Source organism: Elaeis guineensis, chromosome 5, assembly GCF_000442705.2.
Source record: "Elaeis guineensis isolate ETL-2024a chromosome 5, EG11, whole genome shotgun sequence".
NCBI lineage: Eukaryota > Viridiplantae > Streptophyta > Magnoliopsida > Arecales > Arecaceae > Elaeis > Elaeis guineensis.
Genome location: NC_025997.2, coordinates 13,736,098 through 13,749,862, shown reverse-complemented (window position 1 = coordinate 13,749,862; position 13,765 = coordinate 13,736,098). Strand labels below are relative to the sequence as shown.

The following is a 13,765-nucleotide window of genomic DNA, read 5'->3' as shown; positions in this document are numbered from 1 at the left end:
CTTGACTATGTAAAGGACCCCGCCAATGGGAGCATATACGTTGGCAATTGATTTGTCCTGAGAGTTTATGTCGCCAGCGAGACTAGCGACATGTCACTAAAGAGACCAGTGACAAACCATCAGAGAGACCAGCGGTTCGGAAGGACTTTGCTGTCAGATAATTCGCAGCTCACCGCAAGAAGATATGGGGTGTTATAACTCTGCCATAGAAAAAATGTGATCATAGCTCATGGTTGATGAAAAAAACTTAAGAATGAAAGAAATTGAAATCTCAAAAGAAACTCAAATTTTTGAAAAAGAAATGAATTTGGCATGAACTATGTTGCATAATCGAAATTGATTTCGAATTGATGAACTTTATATGTTTATTTTCTATAAATGATTATTTACTTAAATGCCTGATGAAATCTATTGAAAATGGTCATTGCTTACTGGGCTGTCTAGCTCATTACCTCCTATTTTACTATTTTTACAGATGTTGAGGAATTAATATGATACAAGATGTGAATGGAAGAGTGATTAGAAGCAGAATCTTCATACTTTTATTTTAGGTTGAAAATTTTATTGAATTTGATGTAAGACCTGTGGAACTTTGTTGATTGTATTGAGATATTAAAGTTAAAATTTGAATTATTATATTTTTGATTTAAATTATTGACTAATTGTTCCGCTGTGAAGCATTGATATCGTAATAAGATGCCTTGCATGGTTATGGGAAGAGTTTCTTATGGGTATGCGATGGTGGCCATGATTCTCGATTCACAATCTCGGATCGAAGGCGTGACAAATTAAGTGGTATCAGAGCATTAATGGATGAACTAAGATGTGTATAGAATGAGTGTCAGTGGATAAACACTAGGATCATTATGGTGTAGATCTATGATGATTGTAGTGAAAAAATTTTTTGTAATTTTTGGTTAAACATTGAGATTATGTATGAAAGGATCACAAGAGATTATGACATATAGAATTTGAAATATGATGGATGATCTATGGGTTATGATATGATTAGTTAGATTTTGATCGAAAGTAATTACAAAAGGATTGACATGAAATTTTATTGTGCATTGTTGTTATTAATTTGATCATTGATTATTCAAGTGAATCGTAAGCTCAAATTCGATACGAGAATAATACTATGATATTACTTCTAATTGAGAAGTTGACTATTATTGGCAAGATGAAAAGTTGATGATAAAATGTTGTTCCAGGATGGACTAAGAAAGTCTTTTATGATGCTTGATTGGAATATTTATCGAAATTGAATTTGGTATGTGGATCATATATAAAGTGACATATTAGGATGAATGCATATTTGAGGATATTGCAAAGAAGCCTATTTCTTATTGATGAAATCAATTATAAGATTGTAAGATATTCATTGTGCTGGAATCTTTAATTATCATCCTTAGATATAAATAATAGATTTTATTTGTATCTTTTGGAGACTACATGATGTGTATGAAATTTTAATTTAAAGATTTCGTATCTAAGTTGATCAAAAAATTTTTTGATATTGTTGTTGAGGTTGTTAATGAAAAATTGATATCTTTAGATTAAGATAAAAGATCTGATGTATATTTATTTGAGATTATGGGATCCATGTGAATTTATAATTTAAAAATTTTGGATTTAGAAATTGATATGGAGTTCTCTTACTTTTGTTAATGAGGTCTCTGATTGAATCTATTAAGTAGAGAATTAATTTTTTTTAGGCTTGTATGATTGTTATGAAAGAATACTTGATAGATATTGAAGATCCTGATGATAGAAATTTTAGAAAAGATAATGATTTGAAATTCATATATGTTCTGATTATGTCCTAACTCAATGGAGCATCGAAAGATTTTCTCATTGATTTGATTTATAAAGATTTTGATTTAAAAATTATTGAATTTAATTGATATGAGAATTAAGATTTGATTCATATTGATTATAGTAAATCTATATGATGGTTTTAAATATGATATTGAACTCAAAGGTTAATCAAGATTATTGTACACCAGTAAAAGTATGAATGAGAATCGAAAGTCAATCTTTGACTTCAATTGAAATTTAAAATTTTAGATCTTTTTTATTGATAAGATAAAGAAATAATTTGATCAAAATTTTTTTTGGTGAACCTAAGAAATTTTGATTGTTAGAACAGAATGCGCAGCGGAAACATGGTGATCTGGATTACTTTGAGTAAGTCAGGAATGTTGACTCTTTGAGTTAAAGAATTATGATAGATGATATGATTTGATACAAAAAATTTATTGATATTAGAAAGAATAATATTTTTTTAAAAAAAATTGGATATCCTTAATATAATTTTTAAAAGTAGTGCTTCCACCTACTATGCTACAAAAATATTTAGCATCCTAATTGTAGGATGAGTAGACCTTTGATTTTTGATTTTAGATTTAGAATATTTAGAGATAATTTTTTTTTATCTTAGAATTGAATAATTCTTTATTTATTAGAAAGAATTTGAGATTGTTTATCGAATAATAGTTTTGATCTTAGATTTTTATACTCAAAAGTTTAACTATGGAGAATATAGTAAAATTTATTTATGATCTTGTGATAAATTAATTAAATCATGAGCAGTTAAGAATTTTTGGTGAGAAATTTGATATCTTTATCTAGAATTGAGAGATTAATTTCGATAATCGGAAATAGTGGTATTGATTCTAATCAATGTTAGTGATATTGATCTTTTCCTATGAAATGATTTAATGATGAAGTTACATTGAGAATTAAAATATCAAAAGTTCGAGAATGAGATTGAAATAATAAATCTTCAACCTTTGAAAGTACGAATAAAAGAAAATATTTTTAAATTTTGATTGATTAGGATGTCATCATATGATTCATAGAAGTATGTTTTCTTATCTTATGATGGGTTGATTAATTAAGAGTGACTAGTATTTTGAAAAAAAAATAAAATTCTTATTCAGAAAATTAAGATATTGATTTTTTTTTATTTACAAGAGATAGGTTTGATTTTGATCTAGTCATGAGGTATTAAACATTATTTTATAGGAAATGAGAGCATGATTTTGAAATCTTAAAATATTAAAAATCTTTGAGATGTTGATTTTGATAATAAGAAATGAATGGTTCTATTTCAGATCGATATCTGATGTATTAATTTTTTCTTATGAAATGATTTAAGAATCAATTTATATCAAGAATTAGAATATTGAAATATTTGTGGATGAGATTCAAATAAGAAACTATGAAGACTCAAGCAAGAAAAATTTCGAGGATGAAATTTTTTTTAAAGGAGAAGAATGTCATGGCCCGGCCCATTGGGCTTTCAACCCAGCCCAATACACAAACAAAAAAAAAGGAAGGAAGAAACGGAGGAGAAGACTCCCTTTGGGCTTTCTTCCTCCTCTCACCGACTCCCAATCGGAGTCGGAAAGAGGCCCCCTCCGGCTCTATTTAAGGAGGGGATCCCTTCTCTCTTCCTCTCACCGGAGAATTCGCAGTCCATCGACGGTAATCACCAAAAAGCCACTGCGGAAGCCATCTCTGTGCCCATCGAGATTTCTCGTCAGAAAAGCTTCACCGGCGTTGAAGGTGAGCCTTCTCCCCTTCCTCTCTTCTCCCCCTTCCTTCCCGTGCCGGTGTGCATGCTCGCCGGCGACCGAAGTCGTTGAATTTTGTCAAAATAGAGGATTTGACTTTTTTTATTTTTTTGAGCGTCGATGGTCGCCGTCGGCCACCAGTTTGGGTCCCTCCGAGCCGCCCGTCGTCACCCTCTTGTCGTCAGCCAGTCTTGTGCTGATCGATCGCCGGTCGGCCGACTAATCGAGGGGACTGTGAGGTCCCCTGTTTCGGCCCAATGCAAGCCGTGGGAAGAAGAAAAGAAAAAGAAAAAAAAAAGAGAAAAGAAAAAAGAAGAAGAAGAAAGAGAGAGACTTTCTCTCTCCCTCTCTTTTCTTCTATCTACTTTCTCTTTCTCTCTAATCTCTCTCTACTTTCTCTCTAGATTATTTTTCTCTCATAAGATTTTTTAAAATTTTGAGAAGGATGATGATGAATTTAAATGATCATAGTGATGAATTTTTGATCTGTGATTGTCGGACGGTACACCGGTACCCACTTTGATCAGATTAGATATTTTTAGATTTTATTTTTAATGATTTTATTGAATTATTCATATGATAATTTTAGCATGATTTGATCTGATCGATCGGATTTATTGAATCATATCATCTGAAGAGTCCAAGATAAATTTTTCTCTAAATTTTTCTCTCTTTAAAACTGTTTCTCTCTCTTGATCGATTTATCAATGAATTTTTTTTTAATATTTTTGATCTGATAAAGAATCCTGATCCATGATTATCAGGCAGCATACTGGCATCCACCTTGATCAGATCAAATATCTTTAGATTTTATCACCTATGATTTTATTGAATTATTCATGTGATAATTTCAGCATGATTTGATTAATTTATCTTGATCTGATCAATCGAATTTGTTGAATCATATTGTCTGATTAGTACAGATTCGTCTTTATGAATTTCTCTCTCTAGAATTGTATCTCTTTAGAATTTTTTTTTAAATTTATCAAAAAAAATTTTATTTTGATGAGTTTGAATGATTCTAGTGAAAGCATCCTGATCCGTGGTTGTTAGGTAGTATGCCAGCACCTTGATTAGACCATGAATCATTAGATTTGATCATCCATGATCCCGATCTAGTCATAACTTAATTAGATCATGTTGATTTCATCAATCGAAATATTGGACCAATCGTAATGTTGGATTGTGTCACCTGATCAATTTGAATTATACCTCATGAATTCTCTCTCCTCTGATTTTCTCTCTCTATTTGATTTTATGAAACCAATGAAGAAATCTCGATCCTATCACTTCGAATCTGATTTGATCTGATAGTCAAATTTTAGATCGTTTATGTCCTAATTAGATTTCGATTAGATGAAATTAGATGATCGGACCCAATCTAAATCATTGAAATATGGTATTCATATTCTTTCTGATTATTGAATTTGATCTCGTATAGGTATCGTTGACACCTGATAATCGGATATTGTGATATGGTTTATGAACCGAAGAATTTTGAAAGAAAATTTATAGAATTATGTAGATTTATTGGAATGCGTTCGAGGTAAGTAATGTTTCACTTTTTTTAGATTTATCGATAAATTATAATGTATTTTTCTGATATGATTTGTGAAACGATGCATGAATTGGATGAATGATATTTTATTATGAAAATATCTTATTTAAAATATTATGATGAAGCATGATTAAACATATTAATTTTATGATGCATTATATTGATTGATTTCGATACTACATGATTATATATTTTTTTATCGAAATTAGAATATGAAATATGATTTATGAAGAATTCTGATATAAGAACAATATGAATTGACAACTTGACTATGTAAAGGATCCCGCCAATGGGGGCATATACGTTGGCAATTGATTTGTCCTGAGAATTTATGTCACCAGCGAGATCAGCGACATATCGTCAGAGAGACCAGCGACAAACCGCTAGAAAGACCAGCGGTTCCGAAGGACTTTGCTGCTAGATGATTCGCAGCTCACCGCAAGAAGATACACAGTGTTATGACCCTGCCACAGAAAAAATATGGTTATAGCTCATGATTGATGAAAAGAACTTAAGAATGAAAGAAATTGAAATCTCGAAAGAAACTCGAATTTTCGAAAAAGAAATAAATTTGACATGAACTATGTTGCATAATCGAAACTGATTTCGAATCGATGAACTCTATATGCTTGTTTTCTATAGATGATTATTTACTTAAATGCCTGATGAAATCTATTGAAAGTGATCATTGCTTACTGGGCTGTCTAGCTCATTATCTTCTATTTTACTGTTTTTTACAGATGTTGAGGAATTAATATGATACAAGATGTGTATGAAAAAGTGATTAGAAGCAGAATCTCCATACTTTTATTTTAGGTTGAAAGTCTTATTGAATTTGATGTAAGACCTATGGAACTTTGTTGACTGTATTGAGATATTAAAATTAGAATTTAGATTATTATATTTTTGATTTAAATTATTGACTAATTGTTCCGCTGTGAAGCATTGATATCGTGATAAGATGCTTGCATGCTTATGGAAAGAGTTTTCTATGAGTATGCGGCGGTTGTCATGATCCTCGATTCATAATTTCGGATCGAGCATAACACCATCCCATGATCATCCACCCTCTCACTCCCCACCTCCATCACCATCGCATGGTCATCCACCACCCCATTCTTCGTCACCATCGCATCATCAACCCCGATCACATCCTCCATCTCCAGCACCATCCCATAATCGCCCCTCATCTCATTCTCCATCTCCAGCACCATCCCGACATCACTCCGGCATCTAATTCTCCATCCCCATCACCTAGCCCATCTCCATCCCATTCACCATTCCCAGCTCCACCATCGCATCACCACTCCCCATCTCATTCTCCATCCCCATCTCCACCCCATCATCATCATCACGCCCATCTTATTCTCCATCCCCTTCTCCATTCTATCATCACCCCCCATCTCATTCACCATCTCCAGCACCAATATCCCACCACCATTCCCCATCTCCTTCTCCATCCCATCGTCACCCTCCATCTCATTCTCCCAGCCCATCTCCTCATCATCACTCCCCATCTTATTCGCCGTCCCCAACTCCAGACCATCTCCTCATCATCCCTCCCCATCTCATTCACGATCCCCAACTCCAGGTCCATCTCCCCGTCATCCCCCCCATCTCATTCTCCATCTCCAACGCCATCTCCTGCTCCAAACCCAACCCCAAAGTCATCTCCTTCTCCATTTCCAGCACCACCTCCAACTTCTACGGTCTACACTTATGTTTGTAACGACCAACGGTATGCCAATCTCGGTCTCAATGCTTCTGCATTTGGATTTTGTGACAAGTCCCTACCCTATCCCACTAGGGCTAAGGCCCTTGTCGATAGTATGACTTTCTCGGAGAAGGTTAAACAGTTGGGAAGTGATACTCCTGGACTGGCTCGACTTGGGATCCCTCCTTATAATTGGTGGTCAGAGGGCCTTCATGGTGTCTCTAGTATCGGCGGTGGCTCCCACTTTGATAAAAATAAGGGTGTCCCTGCTGCAACTAGTTTCCCCAACACCGATCACCTCAGCAGCTACTTTCAACGAATCTTTATGGAAAAAAATTGGCCAGGTATCGTTTCTATCTATCACCCATTACATTTGCATAGGCTTAAAGCAAGTTAATACATCTGTTGTTATTTATGACCTTTTACTTGAAGTATTCTTAATTGTGATATGCTTTATAATCACACACATCATTCAACTTGTCTTCCATATCTACATATTTTTTTTATTCTTGGGGTTCAGATATATAGGTGTCATTTATTTTCTAATAGGCTTTTATTGCTTTTAGGCTATCTCAAATGAAGCAAGGCAATGCACAATTTGGGGATAGGGGGCTTGACATTCTGGAACCCTACCATCAATGTGGTCGGGATCCAAGATGGGGAAGAACCATGGAGACACCAGGAGAAGACCTCTAGTAGTAGCCGCTATGCTGTGAATCATGTTAGGGGACTACAGGATGCTGAGGGTCACGAAGCCACTACAGATCCAAGTAGCTGGCCACTTAGGTTTCAGCATGTTGCAAGCATTATGCCACCTATGATCTTGACAACTGGGCTACATTTGGTAATCTTGTGACGGATCGCTATTTCTTTAATGCCAATGTGAGTTTGTAATGTAACTCAATTCGGTATACATTGTTTTTGTTTTCTTGGATTGAGATAAATTAAGGTTTAGCATCATGTTGAGCTATAAGTTTATGGAACGTTTTGGGATTTTAAGGTAACATAGCGAGACATGATGGAAACGTTCCTTCGTCCCTTTGAGACGTGCATAAAAGAAGACCAGGCCAGTAGTGTCATGTGCACACATAGCAAAAATAAATGGCATTCCAGTTTGTGCTGATGCCAGACTCTTGTCTCAGAATTTGAGAAAAGAATGGAATTTCCATGGGTACATGCCTCACCTTTTCACACCCTCCAAAATGCTAAATTAGATCTTGTTTTCATAAATTTTAGTGTAACTTAATTTAAAAAAATTATGCCTTGTGTTTTCTTTTTTCTCTTGTACAGATATATTGTTACCGACTGTGACTCTCTCGAAGTCATGTTCAAAAATTCCTTGATGGTATGCCTGAGGATGCAGTTGCTCAAGCTCTTCGAGCAGGTAAAAGCTTCACTGGAAGAACTGATTTTCATATTATTGTAAAAATTAAGATATTATTGTGGAAATTAGATATTAAAAATATATATGCAGGGGTGGATTTGAACTGCGGGAGTACTTATCCTAATTTTCTTGGTTCTGCGATGGCAAAAGGTGTAATTAGGGAGAGTGATGCGGGCAAGGCATTGATTAATAATTATATGGTGCTTATGAGGGTGGGATGGTTTGATGGTCAGCCAATGTATGATTATTCACTTGGGGCCCATGATGTGTGCTCCAAGGAGCATATGGAACTAGCAGCAGATGCAGGTAACTTAGAATAAGATTTTCATTCTGAAATTTAAAAGTATCTAAATATAATAATGGTTAGAGAACAAATTCTTTTACCTCATATGAAGGTAAACCATGTCACTTTGTCTCTCCAATTCTTGGACTTTCCAAGTATGCCACTGTCGACTACCAGAAGGGCTGTGCCAATGTGCTCTGCAAGAATGAGACATTCATCTTTCCAGCAGTGAATGCTGCGAGGGACGCAGATGCCACGATCATTGTTGCAGGTTTGAGTGGTGCAGTCGAGAACCAGAACCTTGATCGTACTGACCTCGAACTCCCTGGATACCAATCATGCTCATAAGGCAAGTCTCGAGCGCCGCCAAGGGACCTGTCATTCTAGTTGTCCTCTCAGCAGGCGGTGTTAATCTAGAACCTATTGAGAAAGATGTCGATGCCGTTATATGGGCTGGTTATCCTGGTGAAGAAGGAGGTCAAGCGATTGCTGATGTAGTGTTTGGGAAGTACAATCCTGGTAGGTTCTTATACACTTCATTTTGGCTTTCCATTATATCTACTTTATTGATTCATTTTGGCTTTCCATTATATCTATTTGTTGATCCTTTAACCTAGCAATATCAATGTCATATTTCAGGAGGAAGGCTACCAGTTACATGGTACAAATCAAACTATGTGTGGCAACTTCCTATGACATCGATGCGGTTACGACCAGTAGATGAATTGGGCTACCCAGGAAGAACCTACAAGTTCTTCAATGGCTCCACTTTGTATCCATTTGGCTACGGTTTAGGCTATACAAATTTCTCCTACAAAGTGGTTTCAACTCAAAATTCTGTGGAGAAGAAGTTGGCTTTCAATCAATATTGCCTATCAATTCATTACAAACAGTCTGCGAATGTTCCGCCGTGTTCTGCTGCTTTGGTAGAAAATTTTGGATTGCAATGAAGATATAAATGTGGAGATCGAAGTGATCAATATGGGAAGTATTGATGGCAGTGACGTTGTGATGCTCTACTCACGGCTGCCAGAAGGAATGGTTGGTGCACATATCATGCAGCCTATTGGCTTCCAGAGGACTTTTGTGCAGGCAGGAAAGAGTGAGACGGTGACATTTAAACTTAGTTCATGCAAGAGCGTAAGCATGGTGACAGATTCTGCATACATGGTTTTACCTGCAGGCCAACATACCATGATTGTTGGCAGCGGGCCTAATGCAGTTGCATTTCCCTTCCTGGTTAAATTGGCTAAATTTAGGAAGTAAAATTAGGTTAATTTTGTCTTGTCTAAATATTTATGCATGATATTTTTGTTTTTTTTTTTCTTTTCATTTAATTGGAGATCCAAGGAGATGTTATAGTTGTATTTGTTGAAAATTAATATGAAAAGATAGATATATTACTTTTATTTCATCCATCTTGGCTTACTCATTTTTAGGCCTCCTCTCTGCTATCCATCAATCATAATTGTTTGTTCTGTTGATAAATATGGTGGGGACACGAACTCTAGATCTCTTCTAGAGGGGGCCAACTAACTCGGTTAAAGTCCAGATCATGCCACTTTTTGTTATTTTAAATCCCGTTTGTCGAGCAATATATATATATATTTTTTTGAGAAATGAATGGAGCAAGGCAGAGGGAGTTTAAAACGAAAACGAGTAGTCCTTGCGAGGTGACTTCATGGCACGAGACTTCTGAGTTCCGTCTCACTATGCATACGTATCGGGAGAGTTTGTCTCGCAATATCAAAAGCCAACTTCTGTAAGCCAACTGCACTTCCTGTTTTTTGAATTCAACCTGAACCCTAAAGCTTTCCTATCGATGAGGTCACCGAGCTTTGTTTGGGAAAATAAATGTAAGAATATTAAAGAATAAGTCTTTACAGATACTCCATGGTTACTTCCAAATTCTGTGCATAAGGTCTAAAGTTGAAATAGAGTTGAACTTTGTTACCCTAGATATTGTTCTTATCCTTTATGCTGGAACAAACTCTACTGACTGTCAGCAAAGGCCTTCAAAAAGACAACAATTCAAACACCACCAACGACCAACAATTTTCTTTGACGGAGTTGGTATACCAAGCAACCACCAAAAATGGCTAGGATGTCCACTACAAGACCATAAAAAAACACATTCATGGTCATGCCACGGTAGCATGTACCATCCCACAAAGCAGACCAACACAATGAACGAGAAAACAAAATTGTGTTGTACTAATCAGATGAAAGAAGAATGTCGTTTTCTGGTAAACCATAACACCAACGCCAAAGCAGTTCATACAATGAAAGTTAACCAGCCAATGATTCAGGAAAAAAGAAAAAAGAAAAAGAAAAAGAAGAAATAAGGTACTAAAACTCAACTCATTAAGCACACACACTGAAAATGGAGAATGAACATGCTGTCTCTGCCATAGTCTCGCATGGGCAGCTAGCCTATTCGTGCAAGCTTTTCAGAGTAACAAAATGCCACAATAAAATCTTCTTGTTCAGTGATCATCATTAGGATGCTGATAAAGAGAATTCAACTGCTGAATGAAGAAATAGGCAGAAGTCCAGAACATTTCACATGGTTTTTATGGTTCTAACTTGGCCAGGTTTTACCTCAGAGATAGAGAGAGAGAGAAGGGGCTAGACTGCACGCTGTCTAGTGCCTTTGTACCACCTCCAATGCTTAATCCTGTATTTAGTCACTATCCCACCAATTCTTTATTCTTTTTTTATTCAAATGCAAATATTGATAGCTTAGAATAAAAAAGGTCTTTCAATTTCTATTTGATGCTCTTCACTCAAATCCAAAAATCTAGGGTAAGCTGATAAATGTGACCGTTGAGGTGAGTCCTAGTTTTATTGTTTCGATGTAATCACTCAAAAAGTAGTATTTTTCTTTGCCCTAGGCATGTTGTATTTTTTCTTCGTACTAGGCATGTTTGATATGTGATCGGTTTAAAACAAAGGAACAATCGAAGAATGGCTATGATCCAGCTAACAATATATGAAAGGTTTTAGAAGCAGATTTTCTCTCTTTTTTTTTTAATAAAGAATTAGGATAGGTGGAAGTCCACTAAATAATGCAATGAAAAATACCTAACCCAGCCTGATATATCAACACAAACACACAATCATTGAGTTGACTTCTTTATCAGTGAATAATGACCTTAAGAGCTTGTTTTTGTGGATAGGTATAATAAAAAGTTGATTTACTTTCTCATTGATCAATTTATTTATATTCTTCATATTTTTTAAAATAGATAAATTACTTTTCTATGGATAGTATTTATTTATGAAATAGAAAAAAATTTTATTCACTTAGGAGGCATTTGGAGATCCAATTGGGATCACTATGGTAATTTAAGATCATCGGTAATTCAAATCTTAAGGTGATCTAATCCCTAGTGATCTAAGATCACTATGTTTAGTTGACCATAGCGCAGTGATTAAAGTTCTCCAGATATATGTAAAAAATTTATTTGGTATGCTATGAGAATTCAAAATCACTGATCATATAATATCAAAAATACCTATGACATATCTCAGATGGAAAGGAAAAAAATGATAGAGGAGAGACTGAAGGAGAGAAAAACATCATATTACTATTATTGGATTGAGAAAATAAAATCACTGCTTTGCAATGAAGCTTTGGGAGTTGGAATTGAAGATTGGAGCAGAGAAAATTTAAAAAAAAATATTGAATAATTTTTTTTTTTAATCACTATAGCGAGAAAAAAAAAATTCCTTCTTTTTTTTCATAGAGATGATGCCACAGCTACCCACCTAGCGTGCGTAAATAACATCGCATGCACGCATGAAAAAATATCATGATAAAAATAAATAGATTTTCTCTTTCAAAAAATCTCTCGTATTTTAATATAAGATCACCATGCTTGAGTGATATTGAAAATCCATCCTCAAGAGTGGATTTTCTATCACTGCGTTGGACGGTGATTTAAGGAGTGAAGGTGATTTAAAATCACTTCCACATAGGATCACCATTATATAACCATACACAGTGATCTCATCATCTCCACCTACATCACCCTTGATGTTGGGTGGATTACTCCATACCAAACGCCCCCTAAGGGGTGGCTAAATCATTTTTCTATCAATCGAGTAAATAATCTCTTTAATTCATTTCTAATATATCCTTAACCTTATATATAATAATAATAATCTTATATAATATAATATATTATATTATTATATAATAATATTATATAATGTATTATAATATTATAATAAATTATTATAATATAATATTATACTATATTATTATAATAATATAATATATTTTATATATAATAATATAATATAATATATTAAATTATTATATTATATATAATAATATTTATATAATAAAAGATATTATGCAAAATATAGATTGATTTTAGTAATTTATTTAGAAAACTAGTAATACAAAAGAACATGAATAACAAATTTTCAAGCTATTTTTTAATATATAAGAAAATATAAATAAATTATTTTTATCTAAATATTATTTAAAAAATATTTATTTAAAAAATATAGATTCTTTGATAATTTTTTTTTTTATCCTCAAAGAAATGGATCAGAAGAAAAAAAAAAAAAAAAGACCAGATTGCCTCATCTACATTCACGTTAAGTAGGGTAGCACGTGTAGACCGAGCTCAAATTTGGCGTCTTACCTAACATAGTCTAGTCAATTCATTGGCTGCTTATATTTTCTTGCTGACCTACCGTAAAATATAAATGAGTATTCCTAATTCCTAATAATATAGTAGATGATGAACAATTGAACGCGTTTATTTCGGCTCATTCGGTTGGCCCATTCAAGAGGAGAAGGTGTGGACTTGGTGGGCCAAATGCGTGAGATTCATACCTTGCTCTCAGAAAAAAAGAAAAACGTGCAAGCTTACACAGCAGAAGATCCAACAGATTAGTTCACATGTACTGAATCTACTTATAAAAATATTAAATCATAAAAACCTTCCAAATGGGAGGCACATAGGTCTTTGCAATCATTACGGCTTGGCCAATCTTATTTTTATAGAATTAGTCGGTGTCACATTCTTCTGCCACACCCAACCCCTACCAACCCTTTATGTCTCCAAAATTAAACAACCAGCAGTGCAATTTCATTTGTGTCTTTTTTTTTTTTTAATTTTTGAGAATAAATAGGAAGATGATGGGAAGGTTGCGGCATGGTGACATCCACCTACAGGGAGCATGCCAGGTGGGGCCCAATTGACAACCAGCCAGCTGGCGAGTCGGAGCC

At 34.5% G+C, this 13,765-nt stretch overlaps 1 long non-coding RNA gene across 1 annotated transcript; it reads left to right on the top strand.

Moving 5' to 3' along the window:
* The first annotated feature begins 7,636 nt into the window (after positions 1 to 7,636).
* On the top strand, positions 7,637 to 9,861 carry LOC140857767 (uncharacterized). The gene is made up of 5 exons (XR_012141222.1): positions 7,637 to 7,732; positions 7,851 to 8,021; positions 8,141 to 8,234; positions 8,325 to 9,036; positions 9,157 to 9,861. It is a non-coding gene; the product is annotated as an uncharacterized lncRNA (long non-coding RNA).
* Positions 9,862 to 13,765: the final 3,904 nt, after the last annotated feature.